A 24,268-nucleotide genomic window follows, 5' to 3' on the forward strand; every position below is an offset into this window, starting at 1 on the left:
TGCAGAAAGATAAATTAGGGCACATTTTGACTTCTCAAATCCTCTTCTATTTCATTAAACAATTCTGACATGCAGACTGAAACATGCACTTTGAATACCAGCAGCAGACTTCCCTGGTGAGCAGTAGTTTTACTACAGTGATCTAATGAGCAACTAGAGTGGTAACATTCAGAATTTATGGCAAATGTGTGACATATCTGAATACCTTCTTGATGGAATCAAAGTAAAAAACTGAAAGTATTTCCTACTGAGGAGACTGCAGTAAATGAGGAAATTAGGAAACTTCATAACAAATAAATCTCCCAAGATGGCCACCAGAGACAAAAGAGCCCAAATGCAGCACAAATATCACCCAGATGTAGCCCACATGTAGTCCAATGACAGAAGTGTGCAAAACACTTATTTTTGAGTATTTGCAGTTTTATATAGTGCAGACTTGTCAGGTATTGGAGTGCTTTACATGAGCATTGGTTACATCACACAAGACCAAATTCATTTTGGTTGTAGACATGGGGAGATTAAGTGATTTGACCAGAATCACAGAATGTTGAGGTGAGGCAGAAACTACAACCTGGTTCCCCAGTTGCAAAGTCTGCAGCTCTGGAAGTAACACCACATCCTCTCCCCTAGGTGCAACATTTAATCAAGTGGTCAACTGGATAAAAAAACATAAAGAATACAAATAATGTAAAAGTTCTTTGTCGCTATTTGAAAACTCAGAAAATATGTCCTCATTTTAGTTTTTTAGAGAACTAACCATAATTTAGATGCAAATAACACCCTCTCATATATGTAATTTCTAAAGGAAATACTCTAGGTATTACAGTTTTGATCACATCAAGATGACGTCATGCGTTCCACACTTTTGTGATAAATATAGAATGTTAGCAATCTAGTTGTTCATTGGGATACTGTTGAGAGGCAGAGGCCAGGGGCACGGACTCTGAAAATTGAAGGCAGGTAGGAGAGTGCAGATGCAACAATTTGACCACACTGGCAGGCAGGAAGGGCAGTGGCAGCACAACAGACTATGGAGGGCAGTGGAAAGGGGGGAAGGGGCAACAAACCAACAATACAGGACTGGCAAGAGAGGCTGTGGCAATATAATACACCATTGTGGGCAGAAGGAAGAGGCAGTGGTAGTACAACCATACATGCCAACAGACCCGTTTCAGCCAGGAAACGTCCAATGTTTTTAAGCTCAAATGGGCTTTATTTGATCTGTCTCCTGTCTACAATCTCCTCTTTTTCAATGTAACTCAAAGGGGAAATTCAATACCCCAGTTTTTTTTCAAAATCTCCCTCTTACCAAGTTCAAAATGTTCGCAAGTATGGTACATTGGATCATGGTAGGCAGGAGGAATTGGGGTAGGGACATGGACTCGGATAACAGAGGACAGGAGGGACATGGAGAGGTGCACCAAACTGACCCTACAGGGCAGGCATCAGGGTTTACAGCAGCACAATACACCACACAACGCATTCGGGACAGGAGTGCAGCACAACAATCCATAGAAAGCAATAGGGAGGGGACAGGACCATGCACATGGACAACAGAGAACAGAGGGGAAAGAGGCAATGGTAGTTAGCTGACCATAATGGACAGACAGGGGAGAAAGCTGCAGCATAACAGACCATAAAGGGCAGGAGCGACGGATCAGGGGCATTACAATGGAACAGACAAGCCAGGAGGGAGGGAATAGGGGTCTGCACATGGAAACAGAGGGCTGGGGGCGAGGGGGCAAGGCAGGAGCAGCAAGATGACCATGGAGGTCAGGCAGGTTGGGCACTAGAAACAAAACACACCATGGAGAGCAACAAAGACTATGATGGCATACACACAGACCATGGAGGGAAGGTGGGACAGGGTCAGGGGCAGCTAGCTGACCACACAGGGAAGGTGGGAGGGGCCATGGCAGCACAGAAGACCATGCATGTCAAGAGGGAGGGTTAGTGGCAGCACAATGGCTATGATGGGCAAGAAGGAGGGTGCAGGGGCATGCACAAAGGACCATGGAGGATAGAAGGGAGGGTCAGGACCTGGGCACAGACAAGAGAGTTCAGGGGAAGGGGCCTCACAACAGACCGCGTGGGCAGGCAGGAGGAGCAGTTGCAGCACAACAGACCAGGGAGGGCAGAAGGGTGTGGCAGTAAAATGGACCATGGAGGACAGGAGGAAGGGGATAGGGGCATGGCATGTGGACAGGCAGGGTGGAGGTGGCAGGGAGAGGTTACAGTCATCTGACAATGCTAGGCAGGTGGGAGGGGAGTGGCAGCTCAACAGAACACTCAGAGTAGATAGGAGTGGCAGGTCCATATGGAACATGGTGGGCAAAAAGTATGGAGCAGGGGCATGCACAAAGACATCAGAGGGCAGGGGGAAGGAGAATAGGGGCAGCAAGCTAAGCACAGAGTGTCAGAGCTCATCTTTAGCTTCTCGCTGGTTACTGTTGTCTTGCACAGGAACAGAAGTCGCTAGCTTCCCGACTCCCACTACTAATCACTCAGCCCCAAGATATGTCTTTGTCTCTAACTGATCAGCAAGGGGGAAGGGGGAAATTGGATAAAATAATAAACGATAGAAGAGACTGGTTCTGGACCTTCTGGAATTCCTATCTGGAATTCTTCTTCAGCTATCACTCTGCCTTCTGAAGACTCCTAAGGGTCACTAAGCACACTAAGCAAATTATTATTCCTTCTCTACTCTATTCTGTCTCTTTTCTTCTCTTCTCTTATGATTTTTCTACCTACCCAGAATCCTGAACTCTGTGCCTCTCTTCCTGTTCAACTCTGTCCTTTCTTCTTTCTTGTTATTGGTGTCACTAATTATCTGTAAAACATATATCTTTTATTATACCTATTTATTCTCTGTTTTTAAACATCTTCTAACTCTTTCTCTTTTAAACCTACCATTAATGTTTCTGTGTGTGGCCTTCTCTTTCTTCTCGTGAATTCTCTTCTTTCTTTTCTTGCCTCTTGCTATTCTAGAAACTGTCGTCTTCTAAATTAAGCCTTTTGTGCCTTTAACTTTTCCTGTTTGCTTCCTCCCTTAGGATACTGTGGAGCTGCTATAACTCTGGTAAGTCTTTCACCTTACTTTCCTAGTTAACTGATGGTTTCGTCAATTAATTTTTCTTAGGTACCTTTTCTCAGTAAATCCCATAATATTCTTCATTTTCTGTTACAGGACTCTGTATGCTGATCTCGGCTGACCTTGGTAAGTATTATTCTTATTGCGTCACCAAACACTGCTTACATTTTATGTGAACGAACAACTATCAGTAATTCACTTAGCTTTCTTCGGTTTTCTTTTCAGGTGCAGCTGAAGTCTTCACTCGTCTTTTCCCTGTAGCGACGAGGTGACTCCAAACTCGACTCCCGCTTATTAGCCCACTACGGACTCTAACGGCTTTTCTGACCTCTTCGGTGGTTTTCGGTTTCTTGACTCGGAACTACTCTCAAGCGTTACTCTGGAAAGCTTCTTACTCAAATATTTACTTCAGAACTGGGAACACACTCGAACACGTCTTCTCTGAGGAAATGTCTTTGTGAAGTGCGCATTACCTCAGGCGTGCGCGCGTCACATCGTCGCTCTGGATTTGTAAACAACTAGACCGCAGACCCCAGCACCTGAGCGGCCATCTTAGAATTGCGGGCATGCCACAAACTCGACCATTAAAGCCCATTTGAAACTGAAACGCCAATTGAACCAAGTTCCTTGCGCTTTGCTTTGGGACTAACATTAGGGGTGCTGACAGTACCCCCCACCAAGGGTAGTCCTTCCACTCTGGGCTTGGTTGGATTGCACTGATAAAGTTTTATTAGCCTAGGAGCATGAACATCTGAATCTAATTCCCAAGACCGCTCCTCAGGACCGTAGCCTTTCCAATCTACTAAATAATACTGTTTACCTCTGACTAATTTTGAGTCTAGAATTTCTTTCACCTCAAACTCCACTCCTGTATCTAGCTGAATTGGGTTTGGAATTGATTCTTTTCTCAAATTAGGAACTGCCTTCTTCAAAAGGGAAACGTGAAACACTGGGTGAATTTTGAATTGGGAGGATAATGTCAATTTATAGGTCACTGGACCGATCTGCTCTGCAATTGGGTAAGGGCCGATAAATCGTGGCTGAAAATTTTGGTTCCCTTTTAGCCTTAAATTCTTTGTATTCAACCAGACTTTATCTCCTATTCCTAGTGGAGGAGGTTTCTTTCTTTTCTTATCTGCGTACTTCTTATACTTTTCCTTAGCCTGTGCTAAATTCTGTGATGCTTTTTCATGTACTGAATTTAAATGAGCTACCATATCCTTGACTGCTGGGACTGTGAGCTCTACATCTTGTACTACTGAATTTGGATGTCTAAAATAGTTTAAGTAGAACGGGGAATATCCAGTGGACACAATCTTCGCGTTATTATGAGCGAATTCTGCTGTCCACAAGTAGTCCGGCCATTCTCCCTCCTGTTTCAACAAGAACAAACGTAAATATTGCTCCAATTCCTGGTTCACCCTTTCTGTTTGTCCATCCGTCTCCGGATGGAAACTGGTGGAAAAACGAGTTTCTACTCCTAATCCTTTCATAAAAGCCTTCCAGAAATGCGAAACAAATTGGGTTCCCCGGTCTGATATTACAATCTTGGGTATTCCATGTAATCTGACAATCTGGGTACTAAAGTGCCTTGCTACCTGTTTTGCAGTAGGGATTCCCTTTAAGGCCAAGAAGTGTGTTATTTTCGTGTATGCATCTACTATTACTAGTATCGTATTTGTCCCTTGACAGGATGGTAAGTCTGTAATTAAGTCTAGGGTGATTGTATGCCAAGGATGAGGAGGAATGGGCAGGGGTTGCAACAGCCCTTGAGGAGCGTGCCGTTCTGATTTTCCCTGAGCGCATATCTCACAAGTCTTTACATATTGTTCTATGTCTCTACTCATCTGTGGCCACCAATATTTTCTTTTGATTAGATCTGCTGTCTTGGACTCTCCCTTGTGGCCAGCCAACAGGTGATCATGGCATTCCTGCAAGGCTTGCTTCTGCAATGCTGTAGTCGGCAGATACAATGCACCTTCTTTAAATGGTAATTCATCACGAATTTCTCTTCCAGGTTCTTGTTGCGCCCATTTCTGCATTTCTTCTGAGGTTAGAGCTTGGATTACTTTTTCCTTAAAGTTCAATATATCTGTAGCGCCTATAATCTTGGCATCTGGTATGATCACTTGAGCGCTTAGTGGAAATCTTTCTTCTCCAGTTCCCAACCTAGACAAAGCATCCGCCTTCCCATTCTGTGCACCCGGCCGATAAGTTATCACAAAATCTTAATCGGCAAAGTACAGTGACCAATGGAGTTGGCGAGGTGTCAAGGTTCTGGCTGACTTCAGGAACTTTAAGTTTTGATGGTCCGTGTAGACTGTTACCACGTGGTGGGCCCCCATTAGATAATGTCTCCACTCCTTGAAGGCGTCTTTTATTGCCAGCAACTCTTTTTCCGTAATCATATAATTGATTTCCGCTGGAGTCAATTTCCTGGATCGATAAGCCACCGGGTGTAACTTGCCCGTCACCTTATTCCTTTGAGAAAGAACTCCACCAATCGCAAGATCCGAGGCATCTGTCTCGACATAAAAGGGCTCCATCGGATCAGCATGAAGGAGGATAGGCGCAGTGGTGAACTCTATCTTCAAATCTTTAAAGGCTTGCTCTGCTTCTTCCGACCATTCAAATCGCATCCCTTTCTTCAGTAGTCGTGTCAAGGGTAGTATTCGTCGGGAAAATTCTCCAATAAATCTCCGATAGAAATTTGCGAACCCAATAAACGCTTGGACTTCTTTCACACAAGTGGGTGACTTCCATTCTTGTACGGCTTGAATCTTCCGTTTGTCCAAATGAATTCCTGCTGGTGAGATTACAAAGCCCAAGAATTCTACCTGTGAAACTCCAAAAGCACATTTCTCCAACTTGACAAATAGCTTGTTCTCTCGCAGTTTTTGTAAAACTCCTTGAACCTGTGTTTGATGCTCCTGCGTATGCTTTGAGTAGATTAGTATTTCATCAATATACACAATTGCACATTGATCTATGAATTCACTGAGCACATCATTTATGAAGTGTTGAAACGCTGCAGGCGCATTACACAACCCATAGGGCATCACCTGATATTCAAATAGGCCCAAGCGTGTCCTGAAGGCCGTCTTCCACTCGTCTCCCTCTCTCACTCGAATAAGGTGATAAGCTCCCCTTAAATCCAACTTCGTGAACATCTGTGCTCCTTTGATCTGGTCCAACAAGATGGAGATAAGGGGAAGAGGATACCTGTTCTTCTTTGTTATTCGATTTATGGCTCTATAATCAATGCACGTTCTCAACTCGCCCTGCTCCTTCTTAGGCACAAAAAACAGTGGCGAGGACACTGGCGATTGGGAAGGACGTATAAATCCATTGGTCAGGTACTTGTCAATGTACTCCCTCAGGTGATGATTCTCTTGTTCCGTCAAGGCGTACACTCGACTGCAAGGCAGATTCGCCCCTGGCTCTAAGTCTATTTTGCAATCGTAAACTCGATGAGGTGGCAGTTGCTCAGCTTCCTGTTTGTTGAAAACGTCCTCAAAAACTTGATATTCTGGTGGAATTGTTTGCGTATTTATTACGCACACGGAAACTCTAGCTGAACATAAGGCGTGAGCCGGGTTCTGTTTACTCATTGCCTCGTAAGCCCCAAAACAGTTCTCTCTACAATATGCTGAGTTCATTTCAATTGTTCTATTGTTCCAATTGATTGAAGGATTGTGCTCTGTGAGCCAAGGAAGTCCCAATATGAGTTGGAATTGGGGGGCATCAATTAAATTAAAGTGTATAGCTTCTCTGTGCCCATCTTCTTGAATCAGCTCTACTAACTCTGTGTGACTCGTGATTGGCCCTAAGGATAGATTGGTACCATCGATTGCTCAAACTGGTTCACTTCTAGCCTTGGCAATTGCTCGCAGCCCAACCTTAGCCACGAACTTCAGATCGCAGAAATTACCCGTGGCTCCTGAGTCCACCATCACAGCCACTCCTTCCATTATCTTTTCACGAAATCGGATTGTCAAGGATAAAATCAAATGGGGCGAAGACGACTGTAATGTATTCGCCAGCCGATGTTCCTGAGGAGTTGATTTCTGATTCGCATCCACCTGCACAACTCCTTCTACAGGTGGTGCTGCGAGTTTACCTTCGGCTTAAATGGACCCTTTGGTTTTCTTGGACAATTCCGCACAAAATGTCCATTAGATCCACAATACATACACAAGTTGTTGGCTCGTCTTTTTTCCTTCTCCTCCTTTGTGAGCTGTCCCCGAATCGTTCCTATTTGCATAGGTTCAGATCCTGTGGTTCCTTCTGTACTCCTTCCTGTTTCAGCCTTAGCTCGGTCGAATCGCGGAACCGTACTTCTGTACTCTCGTCTTCTCTCTCCCCTTCGCTCTCCCTGCCGGAAATCCAGTTCTAGTACTAGGTCTATCAGGGCGGAAATTTCAGTTGGTCGATTCGGTATTTGAGCCAAACAATCTTTTAGTTCATCTCGCAGGCCTCGATAAAATATTGCTGTCCTCTTGTTCTCTGGCCAATCAGTCTCCATTACAAGTTTGTTGAATTGAGCTAGATAAGCCACTAAGTCTCTATTTCCCTGCTTCAATTCCAAGAGTTCGTAATCTACTGCTTGAGAGATCCGTCTTCGGTCAAAGATTCTCAGAAATTCTTTCTTGAACTCATCGAAATTCTGCAATAATGGATCATCTCGTGAGACTATCGGCATCGACCATGCCTCTGCATCTCCACTCAAATATGACAAAATGAAGGCTACCTTAGATTGCGCATCAGGAAAGATAGAAGGGCGACACAAGAAATGAAGTGAACATTGTGTAATAAACACCTGCGCCTTTTCTGGGTCCCCACTAAACCTCTCTGGCGCTGCCAACGGTATCACTGGCGATAGGGAATGGATTACTTGTGTTGTTAGCTTATTTGCGTCTCCCATTGATGTGGTGGGACCCTCCCTTCCAGTTGAATACGGTTGTCTTATCCTCTGTGCTAATTCTGCCGTCTCTTTCCTAGAATTCATGACCTCCTGCCTGAGACTTTGATTCTCTTCCTTAACTCCTACCAATTCCTTTTGTATCGCCTCTAGGACTGACCCTAAGGTCTGTAAATTTATTCCCTCAACCATTTCTTTTCTGTTCGGGTGCAAGATTAATACGTGGGCACTTCACTCTGTCAGAGCTCACCTTTAGCTTCTCGCTGGTTACTGTTGTCTTGCACAGGAACAGAAGTCGCTAGCTTCCCGACTCCCACTACTAATCACTCAGCCCCAAGATATGTCTTTGGCTCTAACTGATCAGCAAGGGGGAAGGGGGAAATTGGATAAAATAATAAACGATAGAAGAGACTGGTTCTGGACCTTCTGGTTTTCCTATCTGGAATTCTTCTTCAGATATCACTCTGCCTTCTGAAGACTCCTAAGGGTAACTAAGCACACAACAAATTATTATTCCTTCTCTACTCTATTCTGTCTCTTTTCTTCTCTTCTCTTATGATTTTTCTACCTACCCAGAATCCTGAACTTTGTGCCTCTCTTCCTGTTCAACTCTGTCCTTTCTTCTTTCTTGTTATTGGCGTCACTAATTATCTGTAAAACATACATCTTTTATTATACCTATTTATTCTCTGTTTTTAAACATCTTCTAACTCTTTCTCTTTTAAACCTACCATTAATGTTTCTGTGTGTGGCCTTCTCTTTCTTCTCGTGAATTCTCTTCTTTCTTTTCTTGCCTCTTGCTATTCTAGAAACTGTCGTCTTCTAAATTAAGCCTTTTGTGCCTTTAACTTTTCCTGTTTGCTTCCTCCCTTAAGATACTGCGGAGCTGCTATAACTCTGGTAAGTCTTTCACCTTACTTTCCTAGTTAACTGATGGTTTTGTCAATTAATTTTTCTTAGGTACCTTTTCTCAGCAAATCCGATAATATTCTTCATTTTCTGTTACAGGACTCTGTATGCTGATCTCGGCTGACCTTGGTAAGTATTATTCTTATTGCGTCACCAAACACTGCTTACATTTTATGTGAACGAACAACTATCAGTAATTCACTTAGCTTTCTTCGGTTTTCTTTTCAGGTGCAGCTGAAGTCTTCACTCGTCTTTTCCCTGTAGCGACGAGGTGACTCCGAACTCGACTCCCGCTTAATAGCCCACTACGGACTCTAACGGCTTTTCTGACCTCTTCGGTGGTTTTCGGTTTCTTGACTCGGAACTACTCTCAAGCGTTACTCTGGAAAGCTTCTTACTCAAATATTTACTTCAGAACTGGGAACACACTCAAACACGCCTTCTCTGAGGAAATGTCTTGGTGAAGTGCGCATTACTTCAGGCGTGCACGCGTCACATCGTCTCTCTGGATTTGTAAACAACTAGACCGCAGACCCCAGCACCTGAGCGGCCATCTTAGAATTGCGGGCATGCCTCAAACTTGACCATTGAAGCCCATTTGAAACTGAAACGCCTATTGAACCAAGTTCCTTGCGCTTCGCTTTGGGACTAACATTAGGGGTCCTGACACAGAGGCTAATCAGGAGGTCAATGATGGGCCATAGAATTGGGCAATGGAGGGCAGGAGGAGTGGACTGGTACATCATGCTAAATGGAGGGCAGTGGCAGTGCTCCAGCGCGGAGTGCAAAATCCCTCCATACCGTTGCGGACCAAAAGATCTCACACACGCACACTATCCATACATTCGCTGATGGGGCCCAGAACACCAACACACACTCACCATCAGTCCGTACGAGAGGCGATTATCCTTCCAAGTGTAATGAGGGAGGAAGATACCACTTTACCCTAATGAGCAACAAACCTACAAACCCTTCTTATACTCATTAGGCCCTAGATTCTACATTTGGAATTCCCCTCATGACCGGAATGGATCTGTTAGTTGTAGATTTAAGTGAATTTCATATACTCTAATTAACCTTTTCATTAACACGTTTCAATGAATAAACAACCCAACTCATTTCTGTAGATGTTCAAATCCAAATTTATATTAATATTGCAGATTAAATCATTCATTTGCTCAAGTTGCCATTCATGTTTACCTATTCTGGCTAAAGTCGTCCTCTATGTCAAATCTGGCAATCTCGCAAATCTATGCCCATCAATTTAGCAGGTTAAGTTCATCAGGATTTTGGGCATTAATTCAGTCCGTCAAAGATTCAGGCTCACAGCTGTCCTGCAGTGTCACCGTCCTCTTCGTCAGCATATCATCAGGAAATCGAAGGAGCGACCCTCCAACCTCTCTATTCTATGGGTTTTATAATAATTTCAATAGCAAAATGTAACAATATTGAGTTTTAAACTGTTCTGATTGGCTGATCAGGGGTCAACCTCTCCGTTCCCATAAGGTTTAGTCCATGTTGTCAGCATACTTGCTGGTTCCGGTTCTTTAATAAAGCCTTTTGTCTGTAGCGCTGTCACCTTTCCCAGTGGCCTTGATAAGTACAGCTTGCCTGGGGTCAAGACAGGGCCATTGTTGCTCATCTTTTAGCGCAGGCGCACTTCACCCAAGCCTGGTTCAGCGTCGGCAGTTGGGTTAGGCACCAAAAGCAGCCATCATTTGATAGGCCAGAATAGTCAACTTAAGCAAAGAAACACAAAAACGTAATTAATACATAGAAATGACTAATTGAATGTTATTCCCTCGCTAATACCCATATGTGTGTGTATTTATCTAGCCAAAAGCAAGACTCAATGCGGTATATACTTACTAAATAAAGCACGAATCACAATTTCATCACCAAAGCGACATATATCATGCAATGTTCTAATTATCTATCATTAAAATGCGTACGAAATTTAGTTCACGTCATTAATTAGGCCATGCAGATGCAAATCCCGCGTGTATTTCGGTCATTAATAAGGTTGATTAGTTATTTCCACATCACTCCAAACCATTAGTACAATTATGATTAATTAATTAATCTAATTAATAAAACGACATGCAAAATGGGATGGGTATACAAAAATTTTGCATAACCCGCTCCAGCAGCAGCACATCAGACCATGCATGGCAGGAGGGAGGAGGCTAGTCCATGGATTCAGACAACAGAGGAGAGGGAGGAGGTGGATGGGGCAGCAAGCTAACTGTTCAGAGAAGGTGGGTATTAGGAACTTTATTGTTTTTAAAATGTGTGTCTGTGCAAACTACTTAAAATATGAACAAGTATGCAGCATAATCTCACTTTTATTCAGGAAGAAGAGGACGTTTGTGATTGTGACTCCGGGCTCACTTGGCAGAAACGCCCCCTGACCCTCCACCCCCATCGCAAAATGTAATGCCTGTGAAAAGGGTAGGTGGACGCAGTGTTATATAGAACATAGTCCTGAGAGCACGATTGAAAATGAAAACAAGATATAGCATATGGTATAAACTATGCACCAAAAAGTTTGATATAAGATGAACCGGGGCGTGAAATATAATATGCAATACATTGTGCGCAATGACAGATTCATTGGAGAGCGCGAGATAGCACAGGCACTAGCGCGTGCTATGCGATATGCGCCTTGGAGTGTAATATGCACAGGGCAGTGTTGTGTAACCTAACTAGTCTCTAAAGTTGTAATATAAAATATGTGCTGGGGAGTGTAACGTTGCATTTGCACTGTGACAAAGATATAGATCCCAGATTGTAATATGTATGGCATAGCGCTGTGCGTTATAACATAGGCATCGAGGAAGGCACGTTAGATGGGGCAATATAACCCGTGCAAAGGCAAGTGTGGCATGACATATTCACGGGGTGGTGTTACAGTGCACATGGGCTAGAGAGTGTCATAGCATACGCACTAGCTGGTGGAATACAACACAGAGGTGTGAGGCACTCGGCGGGCCCTGGTGGGTGTAACATAGCATTGGGCTCAGCCAGGAGCACGCTGTGACTCTCAAGTGAGGTTTGTCTCCTTTCCAGAGAGTAAAATAAAAAGTATTACACATCCGGCTGTGGATGTGTGTTTTATTAACCGTGAGGGGGATTTCTTGCATAGTTTGGTCGAATTTTTGTCGATTCCCATTTGAATGGCTTGGTGTGCGTGTATATTAAATGTGCCTGTCAATAGTTACCCATGTTTGTATAAATAAACGACAAGGGTGTCTACTTGGAGAGTCCCCACCGGCGGGGGTGCCGAGATTAGGCACGGTAGGGCGTCAGACACGTCAGAGCTTCACTAGCAGTGTAAATACATTCCATGTGGATTCATTCTATGCATAGTCGCCTTTTAATGAATATCACGCAAATCGTCATGGTGATAGGTACATACGGTTTGTCCAGCATGTCCTAGGTGTTTCTATAAAAATATAGTTTTTAAAACTAATAAAAAACAAAGGTGGGCCCGGGGGATGGGGTCCCCGGGGCCATAAGTGGCCTGAGGAGGGGGGCAACGCAGCCCCCTCCTAAAGATTTTTTTTTAAAAAAGGTCATGACCCGGGGGTTGGGGTCCCCGGGGCCGATTAAGGCCTTGAGAGGGCCAAATTTATTTTTTTCAACAAAAAAAATTAGGGTGCAGGCCCTGGGGGAGGGGGTCCCCAGGGCCAGTAAATTAGAAAAAGAAGGGGGGCCACACAGCCCTCCTTCTTAAAAAAATAAAATAAATAAAAGACCGGCATCGCGCCGGAGGCCACACCCCATCCTTGCAGCACACTGCAAACGCGCCCCCTGGCCAGGTGTAAGTTGGGAAATTAATTCCCCTTCAATACTGAGGGTCCCTGAGGGCCAACTAGCCCAACAGGTATCTCCAGTATGCGCCAGGGAGCTGCGTTGCAGATAGGTGTCCTGAGGCCACGCCCCTTTTTACACCTCTATGCAACGCAGCTCTGTGGCGCTTACTGGAGGTACCTAGTGGGCTAGATTGTCCCTAGGGACCCTTAGGATTCAAGGGGACTTAATCTCTCAACTTAGAACGGCCACAGGGCACATTTACACAGTGGTAAAGGGAGGGGACGGGGTCTGAGGTGACGTGTGCAAACACGCCCTGTGGCGCGTTTTAAGTTGGGGAAATAATTCCCTTTCAATCCTGATGGACCCTGGGGGCACCTAGCCCACCAGGTGCTTCCGGTAAGTGCCACTGCTCTGCGTTGCAGAGAGGTTGTGCAGGCCGTGCCCCTTTTTACACCTCTCTGCAATGGCTCTTACTGGACGTACCTAGTGGGCTTTTTTGCCCCTAGGGATCCTCAGGATTCAAGGGAATGGCCACAGGGCGTGTTTACACAGTGGTGAAGGAAGGTGACGGGGCCTGAGTTAACATGTGCAAACAAGCCCTGTGGCGCATTTTAAGTTGGGGAAATAATTCCCCTTCAATCCTGAGGGACCCTGGGGGCCAACTAGCCCACCAGGTGCTTCCAGTAAGCGCCACTGCGCTGCGTTGCAGAGAGGTGGTCTAGGCCGTGCCCCTTTTTACATCTCTCTGCAACGCAGCTCTGTGGCGCTTACTGGAGGTACCTAGTGGTCTAATTGGACCCTAGGGACCCTCAGGATTCAAGGGGACTTAATCTCCCAACTTAAAACGGCCACAGGGCGTGTTTACACAGTGGGGAAGTGAGGGGACGGGGCCTGAGGTGACGTGTGCAAACACGCCCTGTGGCGCGTTTTAAGAGGTAGTTTTAATCCACTGCCCTATTATATACTAGGGGCTTACAGAGGAGGTCATGCTGATCACAGGGGGACCCCAACGCATAGTGTTCCCTAGTGTATGTAGATGTTTTCACTGTATTCTGAGTGTCTTTTAACATAGCACTGGCTCTAGGACTGGTTAGTCAGACTCAGTTACCACCAGTATCCGTCTGAAAAAGTTGAGGGTACAGGATAATTTTGCAACAAGGCTTCTTTCTGCTCTTCTGTTTGTTCTTTCTGCACGTTATCCTTCTTCCTGCACTTTTCTTCGTCTTTGAGGACTTCTGTTGCTTCTTTCTGCATTTCTTTTTTTTCTTTCTGTGCATTTTTTCTTCTTTCTTCACATGTCCTATCTCTGTAGGCATAGTTAGAAATTAGCATTTAAAAAACCTTTGAAATTCACTGAAAAAACCATAGGTTTCAGGCATGTTATAGTTAGGAATTAGCATTTAAAAAACCTTAGAAATTCACTGAAAAAAACATAGGTTTCAGGGGCGTTATATTTAGCTGGACTTTTCACTCGTACAAAACCATTGAAATTCCCCCATTATAGTTAGTTCAGCTAACTATAACTCGCGCGGCCGCAATGCACTGCTGATGACATCACATATTACATCACTCATGACATGATCAGTGACATCACTCATGACATCAGTGATGACATCTCAAATGACATCACTGATGACATAATCCTTGTGATAGAGTGGCAGACCTCCTCTCCCCCTAATATAACCTTTGATACACACATTCAAAAACTAAAATTGTCAAAATAATGGACATACCAATATCAGTTACAACAACCTATTCAGCAATTCTAAGATCCACATACACATCCATATATTCACCAACAGTCCTATACAGTCACTCATACATGTACTCACTCATCATATGTACTCATACACCTATACATCCTGTTACACAACGCCACTCATCCATAGAGTTACTCACACACATAGTCACTCATGCTAATAAAGAATCAAACATCCATTTACTTGCACATACAGTTATTCACACACCACCACACTTACTTCTACAGAAACTTACACATACTTAGCCTTTTAAACAATAACTTATAGAAACACATACTTATTCATACAGGAACTCTTTCAATCTCTCACTCTCACATATACTCACTTATATACACCAATAGTCACATATACTAGTTTAAAACATATGTAGTTACTCATAAAGACACTATTGAGACAGTCATTCACTCACTAACACACCCATGCACACACTCATCCACCCATACAGTCCTGCACACATGCTGTCTTCAACACATACAAACAGTGAGTCACTCATTCATGCACCTATGCACTACGTAATGCCCCCCCACCGAACCATACAAACACTCAGACACTCATACTGATACTCAAAAAGCCAACTAATAACCTATATAGACACTCATGTAGCTACTCACCAACCCATGCAGCCACTTCTACACAAAGTGAGAGACTGATACAGATATTTACATATTTAAACATTACTCACTAAGCCATGAATTCACTAAGATACACTTAATCAGTCAGTTATACAATCAATTTTTAAAAAACACATCATCCATTTAGACACTTATATACCCATTTATTCTTCCTTCGACTTTGAGATATACATATATAAAACATATGTAATTTTCAGAAAAACACACTTTCACTGGATGATGTCATCATTGATGTCATCAGTGATGTCATTTGAGATGTCATCAGTGATGTCATGAGTGATGTCACTGATTATGTCATGAGTGATGTAATATGTGACATCATCAGCAGTGCATTGCGGGTGCGCGAGTTATAGTTAGCTGAACTAACTATAACGGGGTAATTTCAACTAGACCACTAGGTACCTCTAGTAAGCACCACAGAGCTGCGTTGCAGAGAGATGTAAAAAGGGGAACGGCCTAGACCGCCTCTTTGCAACGCAGCGCAGTGGCGCTTACTGGTAGCACCTGGTGGGCTAGTTGGGCCCCAGGGTCCCTCAGGATTGAAGGGGAATTATTTCCCCAACTTAAAACGTGCCACAGGGCTTGTTTGCACACGTTAACTCAGGCCCCGTCCCCTCCCTTCACCACTGTGTAAACACGCCCTGTGGCAGTTTCTAGTTGGGAGATTACGTTTATTTGAATCCTGAGGGTCCCTAGGGTCCAACTAGCCCACTAGGTACCTCCAGTAAGCGCCACAGATCTGCGTTGCAGAGAGGTGTAAAAAGGGGAACGGCCTGCACCACCTATCTGCAACGCAGAGCAGTGGCGCTTACTTGAAGCACCTGGTGGGCTAGTTGGCCCACAGGGTCCCTCAGGATTGAAAGGGAATTATTTCCCCAACTTAAAATGCTCCACAGGGCGTGTTTGCACACGTCACCTCAGGCCCCGTCCCCTCCCTTCACCACTGTGTAAACGCGCCCTGTGGCCGTTCTAAGTTGAGAGATTAAGTCCCCTTAAATCCTGAGGGTCCCTAGGGTCCAACTGGACCACTAGGTACCTCCAGTAAGCGCATAGCTCCCTGGTGCATACTGGAGATACCTGTTGGGCTAGTTGGCCCTCAGGGACCCTCAGTATTGAAGGGGAATTAATTCCCCAACTTACAACTGGCCAGGGGGCGTGTTTGCAGAGTGCTGCAAGGAGGCGGGCATGGCCTCCGGCACGATGCCAGTCTTTTATTTTTTTTATTTTTTTAAGAAGGAGGGCTGTGTGGCCCCCCTTCTTTTTCTAATTTACTGGCCCTGGGGACCCCATCTCCCAGGGCCTGCACCCTAAAAAAAAAATCTTGAAAAAAATTAATTTGCCCCTCCCAAGGCCTTAATCGGCCCCGGGTCATGGCCTTTTTTTTTTATTCTTTAGGAGGGGCCTGCGTTGCCCCCCTCCTCAGGCCACTTATGGCCACAGGGACCCCATCCCCCGGGGCCGGCCTTTGTTTTTTAATATTTAAAAAAAAACATATTTATAGAAACACCTAGGACATGCTGGACAAACCGTACGTACCTATCACCATGACGATTTGCGTGATATTCATTAAAAGGTGACTATGCATAGAATGAATCCACATGGAATGTATTTACACCGCTAGTGAAGCTCTGACGTGTTTGACGCCCTACCGTGCCTAATCCCAGCGCCCCCGCCGGTGGGTACTCTCTAAGTAGACACCCTCGTCATTTATTTATACAAACATGGGTAGCTATTGACGGGCACATTTAATATACACGCACACCAAGCTATTCAAAGGGGATTCGTCAAAAATTCGACCAAACTATGCAAGAAACCCCCCTCACGATTAATGAAATACACATCCACCGCCGGATGTGTAATACTTTTTATTTTACTTTCTGGAAAGGAGATGAACCTCACTTGAGAGTCACAGCATGCTCCTGGCTGAGCCCAATGCTGTGTTACACCCACCAGTGCCCGCCGAGTGCCTCACACCTCTGTGTTGTATTCCACCAGCTAGTGCATATGCTATGACACTCTCTAGCCCATGTGCACTGTAACACCACCCCGTGAATATGTCATGCCACACTTGCCTTCGCACAGGTTATATTGCCCCATCTAACATGCCTTCCTCGATGTCTATGTTATAACGCACGCGACGATGGCTGGCATTTTGTGGAGCACCGAGCATTGTTGCAGGACCCTAGAAATTACTTGAAGTCGTTTATTAGGCAGACTGGGAAGAAAGAGAACCACTTTGACTCAAACGTGTTCCCATAAGGAAGGTCCGTTTGCCGGGTGAGGAAGGTGATTTCTTATAGCACTGGGGCATTGTGGACTTGGCCGCTTTCAATGATTGTGCGGCAGGAGGACCACCGTTCTAGGCTGTGTGTACAGTCATGTATTAACCCTGTCCTGAGGAGGCCGAGGAAAGAGTAAGGCCGAAACATGATTGCGTAGACATTTTCAGAAGGAGGAGTCGCAGAAATAAAGTAATGATTGGACATTGCACGACAGTACTCTGAGATGGTCTACACTAACTGAAAGATTTTCAGTGTACTCGTTGGACTATCTCCCAGTGGTCCGTCCAGAACTAGTAGGAAGACACTAGTGGAAATTATTTTTGGTTGTTTAGGGGTTAACGTATATGTACGAGCTGTTTTTTGTTGTATGTGAGTCCCTGGTGTATGTACAATTTTTTTGTATATATGTATTGTTGTTTTCTTCTTGATTAGATGCCATTTTCTATGTAGAGTGCAAAAATGTTTTGATAGAATCTATCTAGATTGATAACTGGAAAGAGAGTAATTAAATGCGCTCTATCTAAAAATAATGTGTATATCAATTCCTTTATACCACCTTTGTTGATTGTATATGACTACGTCCCATACCCAGGTATATAAAGGGTCAATTGGGTATAACCCTGTTGTTTGCTTTATATGTTATAACGCACAGCGCTATGCCATGCATATTACAAACTGGGATCCATATCTTTGTCACAGTGCATATGCAACGTTAGACTCCCCAGCACATATTTTATATTACAACTTTAGAGACTAGTTAGGTTACACAACACTGCCCTGTGCATATTACACTCCAAGGCGCATATCGCATGGCACGCGCTATCCAATGAATCTGTCATTGCGCACAATGTATTGCATATTATATTTCACGCCCCGGTTCATCTTATATCACACTTTTTGGTGCATAGTTTATACCATGTACTATATCTAGTTTCATTTTCAATCGCGCTCTCAGGACTATGTTCTATATAACACTGCGTCCACCTACCCTTTTCACGGGCATTACATTTTGCGATGGGGGTGGATGGTCAGGGGGTGTTTCTGCCAAGTGAGCCCAGAGTCAGTCACAAACGTCCTCTTCTTCCTGAATAAAAGTGAGATTATGCTGCATACTTGTTCATATTTTAAGTAGTTTGCACAGACACACATTTTAAAAACAATAAAGTTCCTAATAGCCACCTTCTCTGAACAGTTAGCTTGCTGCCCCATCCACCTCCTCCCTATCCTCTGTTGTCTGAATCCATGGACTAGCCTCCTCCCTCCTGCCATGCATGGTCTGATGTGCTGCCACTGCCCTCCATTTAGCATGATGTACTAGTCCACTCCTCCTGCCCTCCATTGCCCAATTATATGGCCCATCCTTGACCTCCTGCTTAGCCTCTGTGCTTAGCTTGCTGCCCCTATTCTCCTCCCCCCTGCCCGACGATGTCTTTGTGCATGCCCCTGCTCCATCCTTTTTGCCCACCATGTTCCATGGACCTGCCACTCCTATCTACTCTGAGTGTTCTGTTGAGCTGCCACTCCCCTCCCACCTGCCTAGCATTGTCGGATGGCTGTAACCTGTCCCTGACACCTCCACCCTGCCTGTCCACATGCCATGCCCCTATCCCCTTCCTCCTGTCCTCCATGGTCCATTTTACTGCCACACCCTTCTGCCCTCCCTGGTCTGTTGTGCTGCAACTGCTCCTCCTGCCTGCCCGCGCGGTCTGTTGTGAGGCCCCTCCCCTGAACTCTCTTGTATGTGCCCAGGTCCTGACCCTCCCTTCTATCCTCCATGGTCCTTTGTGCATGCCCCTGCACCCTCCTTCTTGCCCATCATAGCCATTGTGCTGCCACTAACCGTCCCGCTTGCCATGCATGGTCTTCTGACCTGCCATGGCCCCTCCCACCTTCCCTGTGTGGTCAGCTAGCTGCCCCTGACCCCCTCCCACCTTCCCTCCATGGTCTGTGTGTATGCCATCATAGTCTCATTGTTGCTCTCCATGGTGTGTCTTGTTTCTAGTGCCCATCCTGCCTGACCTCCATGGTCATCTTGCTGCTCCTGCTCTGCCCCCTTTCCCCCAGCCCTCTGTTTCCATGTGCAGACCCTTATTCCCTCCCTCATGGCTTGTCTGTTCCATTGTAATGCCCCTGATCCATCCCTCCTGCCCTTTTTTGGTTTTGTTATGCTGCAGCTTTCTCTTCTGTCTGTCCATTATGGTCAGCTAGCTACCATTGCCTCTTTCCCCTCTGTTCTCTGTTGTCCATGTGCATGGTCCTGTCCCCTCCCTATTGCTTTCTATGGATTGTTGTGCTGCACTCCCGTCCCGCATGCGCTGTGTGGTGTATTGTGCTGCTGCAAACCCTGATGCCTGCCCTGTAGGGTCAGTTTGGTGCACCTATCCATGTCCCTCCTGTTCTTTTTTTTTTACCCAAGTCCATGTCCCTACCCCAATTCCTCCTGCCTACCATGATCCAATGTACCATACCTGCGAACATTTTGAACTTGGTAAGAGGGAGATTTTGAAAAAAAACTGGGGTATTGATTTTCCCCTTTGAGTTACATTGAAAAAGAGGAGATTATAGACAGGAGACAGATCAAATAAAGCCCATTTGAGCTTAAAAACATTAGACGTTTCCTGGCTGAAATGGGTCTGTTGGCATGTATGGTTGTACTACCACTGCCTCTTCCTTCTGCCCACAATGGTCTATTATATTGCCACAGCCTCTCTTGCCAGTCCTGTACTGTTTTGCATTACATTAGATTGAACACGTTTCAAAATGGCCGCCGTATTAGCCATTTGATCTCTAGTCCTTCTTTTATTCACGGTACGTGAGTTTGGACGAGACCAAACCACACACGTGATTACACTTCCCGGTTTCCAAGCTGTAATAAAAAAGAAAGGGAAACCTCTTGCATATACACACTCGAGACCGGGAAACCAGGGACGGGCGTCACGACGGATCTACTTTCAGTTGAATAAGGTAAGCATTGCCGAACGCGATGCGGAACTTAGCTTAGAATTTCTCCTGCGTGAGAAACAGATAGAGTAGTTTCCGATTATAACTTGACCGAGTGTATAACTTGTGCCGATCTTCACGTTCTCCGATATTTCCCATTTAAATAGAGCACTGCTTCCGATTGGTGCCACTTAAACAGCGTTAGCCCCAAGGGTCTTTTCATAATTATACCAATAGCCGGACAGGGGTGTAACTCGCTTAAGGATGTGAAAGAAAGGGGATGACAAGTAAATTACGTTCCAAAAATCCTGGATAACTTTGCTTGTTGATAGTCAGTAGAAACATAGGCACGTTAGCGTTTAAAACTTCAAAGATCCACTCATTTGGATTCTGCTTATTTGGATCGGAACTAGTTTATTTTGAAATCGGGGACTTTTTAGAGTTACTTTCACATGTGAGACATGTTAATTGGGATTTCTATATTGGTACGTGCACAATCCCCCGCTATATTATTACTCGACTACTCCGTTTTTTAGAATAAAACTTAGTCGTTCTATTTCTGCACTAACGTCATGCTCCCCTAGTTTACTACCGCATACCATGTGTAACTTAGCAGAATGGAGATTATGACTATGGGTAATTAGGTTTTAACTTATTTTCGCAGTACTGAAAAGTAACAGAATCTCGCCAAGGATTACATTATCACAGTAACAAGTGACGCCATTACCGCAGAAACCATAGGTGGTTTGGAATTATCACCACCTATTAAGTAGGTCTTTTACTTAAATATCTACTTTTCTACTCCTAATTTTCTCTATTCTTATAATTACTGTGGCTACAACACCAGTTTAATATAGATATTTTCATTCTTTCCAGATATATTTATCAAGCCAAGAATAGGTAGATATGACCGTATGCCCGTTATTATAATTTTTCTTCACCATTATGACACCAGTATACAGCACAAAAAAGTTTTCCTTCACCTGAGTATACGCAAACTCACACTCCTTAGAACTTATACACACCGAATCACACCCGCTTCACTTCACCTTGAAACTCATCACGTGGTTGTGTCGTTCACATGTAGGATTCGTTTAATATTCGGCGTAATTCCTCACCAAAGCACGTTTATTTAGCTCTCTCCATCGCGATTAGAGTCATAGAATTTCCGCTCTTCTTATAAATTCACAATTCATGTTGATGTTGGTCATATAAATTGTTTTTATCAATTGGACTGAAATTTCACCCACTCTTCGTTGGGTCTCGATTTCACTACCGTGTTGCTGTGACATTATCATTAAGTACAACATGTTTTTTAAGAAAGAGACAATACAGTTCTTTAATCTCTTTTGCAAACACAGCCTTGAAAAAGTTGCGGGACTACATTCCCATGTAGCGACGAAACACGTGTTGGCTGGCTGTTATGAACCACGGAGAAGACTACCAATGAATAAAAGAACCATCTAGAAGAAAAAGACAATCATTTCTTCTGTACACTGGATTGAATTACATTGTGAAAACACGTTACAATTTTACTGTATACAATTAGTACGTGTGCTAAGGATTGCTTTCAGAACTGTACTGAGCAGAGGCTCATAATTCTGGGAAGTCAGGTGGTACTTCCCACCTTATAGCACCGTCAATTTATAAGTTCAGGACATATAAACATATGTAAATTTTCCCTGTGGCGCCTTTACCTAAACCCAAAACCTCGTTTACAGCATTTCAGTCCTGTATTGTTGGTTTGTTGCCCCTGCCCCCCTTTCCACTGCCCTCCATAGTCTGTTGTGCTGCCACTGCCCTTCCTGCCTGCCCAGTGTGGTCAAATTGTTGCCTCTGCACACTCCTACCTGCCTTCAATTTTCAGAGTCCGTGCCCCTGGCCTTTGCCTCTCAACAGTATCCCAATGAACAACTAGATTGCTAACATTCTATATTTATTACAAAAATGTGGAACGTCTGACGTCATCTTGATGTAATCACAACTGTAATACCTAGCGTATTTCCTTTAGGAATTACATATATGAGAGGGTCTTATTTGCATCAAAATTATGGTTATTGCTCTAAAACACTAAAATGAGGACATATTTTCTGAGATTTCAAATAGCGCCAAAAAACTTTAAAATTATTTGTAATCTTTATGTTTTTTTATCCAGTTGACCACTTGATTAAATGTTGCACCTAGGGGAGAGGATGTGATGTTACTTCCAGAGCTGCAGACTTTGCAACTGGGGAACCTGGTTGGAGTTTCTGCTTCAGCTCAACATTCTGTGATTCTGGTCAAATCACTTAATCTCCCCATGTCTACAACCAAAATGAATTTGATCTTGTGTGATGTAACCAATGCTCATGTAAATCACTCTAATACCTGACAAGTCTGCACTAAATAAAACTGCAAATACACAACAAATAAGTGTTTTGTACACTTCTGTCATTGGGCTACATGTGGGCTACATCTGGGTGATATTTGTGCTGCATTTCGGCTCTTTTGTCTCTGGTGGCCATCTTGGGAGATTTATTTGTTATGAAGTTTCCTTATTTCCTCATTTACTGCAGTCTCCTCAGTAGGAAATGCTTTCAGTTTTTTACTTTGATTCCATCAAGATGTTATTCAGATATGTCACACATTTGCCATAAATTCTGAATGTTAGCACTCTAGTTTCTCATTAGATCACTGTAGTAAAGCTACTGCTCACCACAGAAGTCTGCTGCTGGTATTAAAAGTGCATGTTTCAGTCTGCATATCAGAATTTTTTAATGAAATAGAAGAGGATTTGAGAAGTCACTCAAAACGTGCCCTAATTTTTCTTTCTTTAGCACTAATCATAATTTCTATGGCAAAATGAACCCCCTCATTGTGTTCCTTTTTAAATTAATTGTTTTATGTGTTACCAGTTTATTTCAATCAAGATGGATTCAGGTGTGCCATACTTTTGTCATAAGTAAGACAGTAAGCGCTCTAGTTGTTCTTAAGAACACTCTGGGACATACTGTCATTGGGCTACATCTGGGTGATATTTGGGCTACATTTGGGCTCTTTTGTCTCTGGTGGCCATTTTGGGAGACTTATTTGTTATGATGTTTCCTACTTTCCCTATTTACTACAGTCTCCTCAGTAGGAAATACTTTCAGTTTTTTACTTTGATTCCATCAAGAAGGCATTCAGATGTGTCACACATTTGCCATAAATTCAGAATGTTAGCACTCTACTTGCTTATTAGATCACTGTAGTAAAGCTACTGCTCACCAGGGAAGTCTGCTGCTGGTATTGAAAGTGCATGTTTCAGTCTGCATGTCAGAATTTTTTAATGAAATAGAAGAGGATTTGAGAAGTCACTCAAAATGTGCCCTAATTTTTCTTTCTGCAGCACTGATCATACTTTCTATGGCAAAATGAACCCCCTCATTGTGTTCCTTTTTAAATTAAATGTTTTAAGAGTTACCACTTTATTCCAACCAAGATGGCTTCAGGTGTGCTAACTATAACTACCTACTGGCGACTGCCAGTAGGTAATATATATATATATATATATATATATATATATATATATATATAAAACCATAGGTTTCACACAGGTTATAGTTAGGTGGACATTTCACTCGTAAAAAACCAATGAAATTCCCCCGTTATATTTAGTTCAGATAACTATAACTCGCGCGCCCGCAATCCCCTGCTCATGACGTCACATATTACATCACTCATGACATGGTCAGTGGCATCACTCATGACATCGCTCATGACATCATCCTTGTGATAGAGTGGCGGTCGCGCGAGTTATAGTTATCTGAACTAACTATAACGGGGGAATTTCATTTTTTTTTAATAGTGAAATGTCCACCTAACTATAACCTGTGTAAAACCTATGGAGTATAGATATTTATATGCTTTTAAATGCTATTTTCTCAGGAAATACTGAA

The sequence above is a fragment of the Triturus cristatus genome, chromosome 10 (genome assembly GCF_964204655.1).
Source record: "Triturus cristatus chromosome 10, aTriCri1.1, whole genome shotgun sequence".
Classification (NCBI taxonomy): Eukaryota; Metazoa; Chordata; class Amphibia; order Caudata; family Salamandridae; genus Triturus; species Triturus cristatus.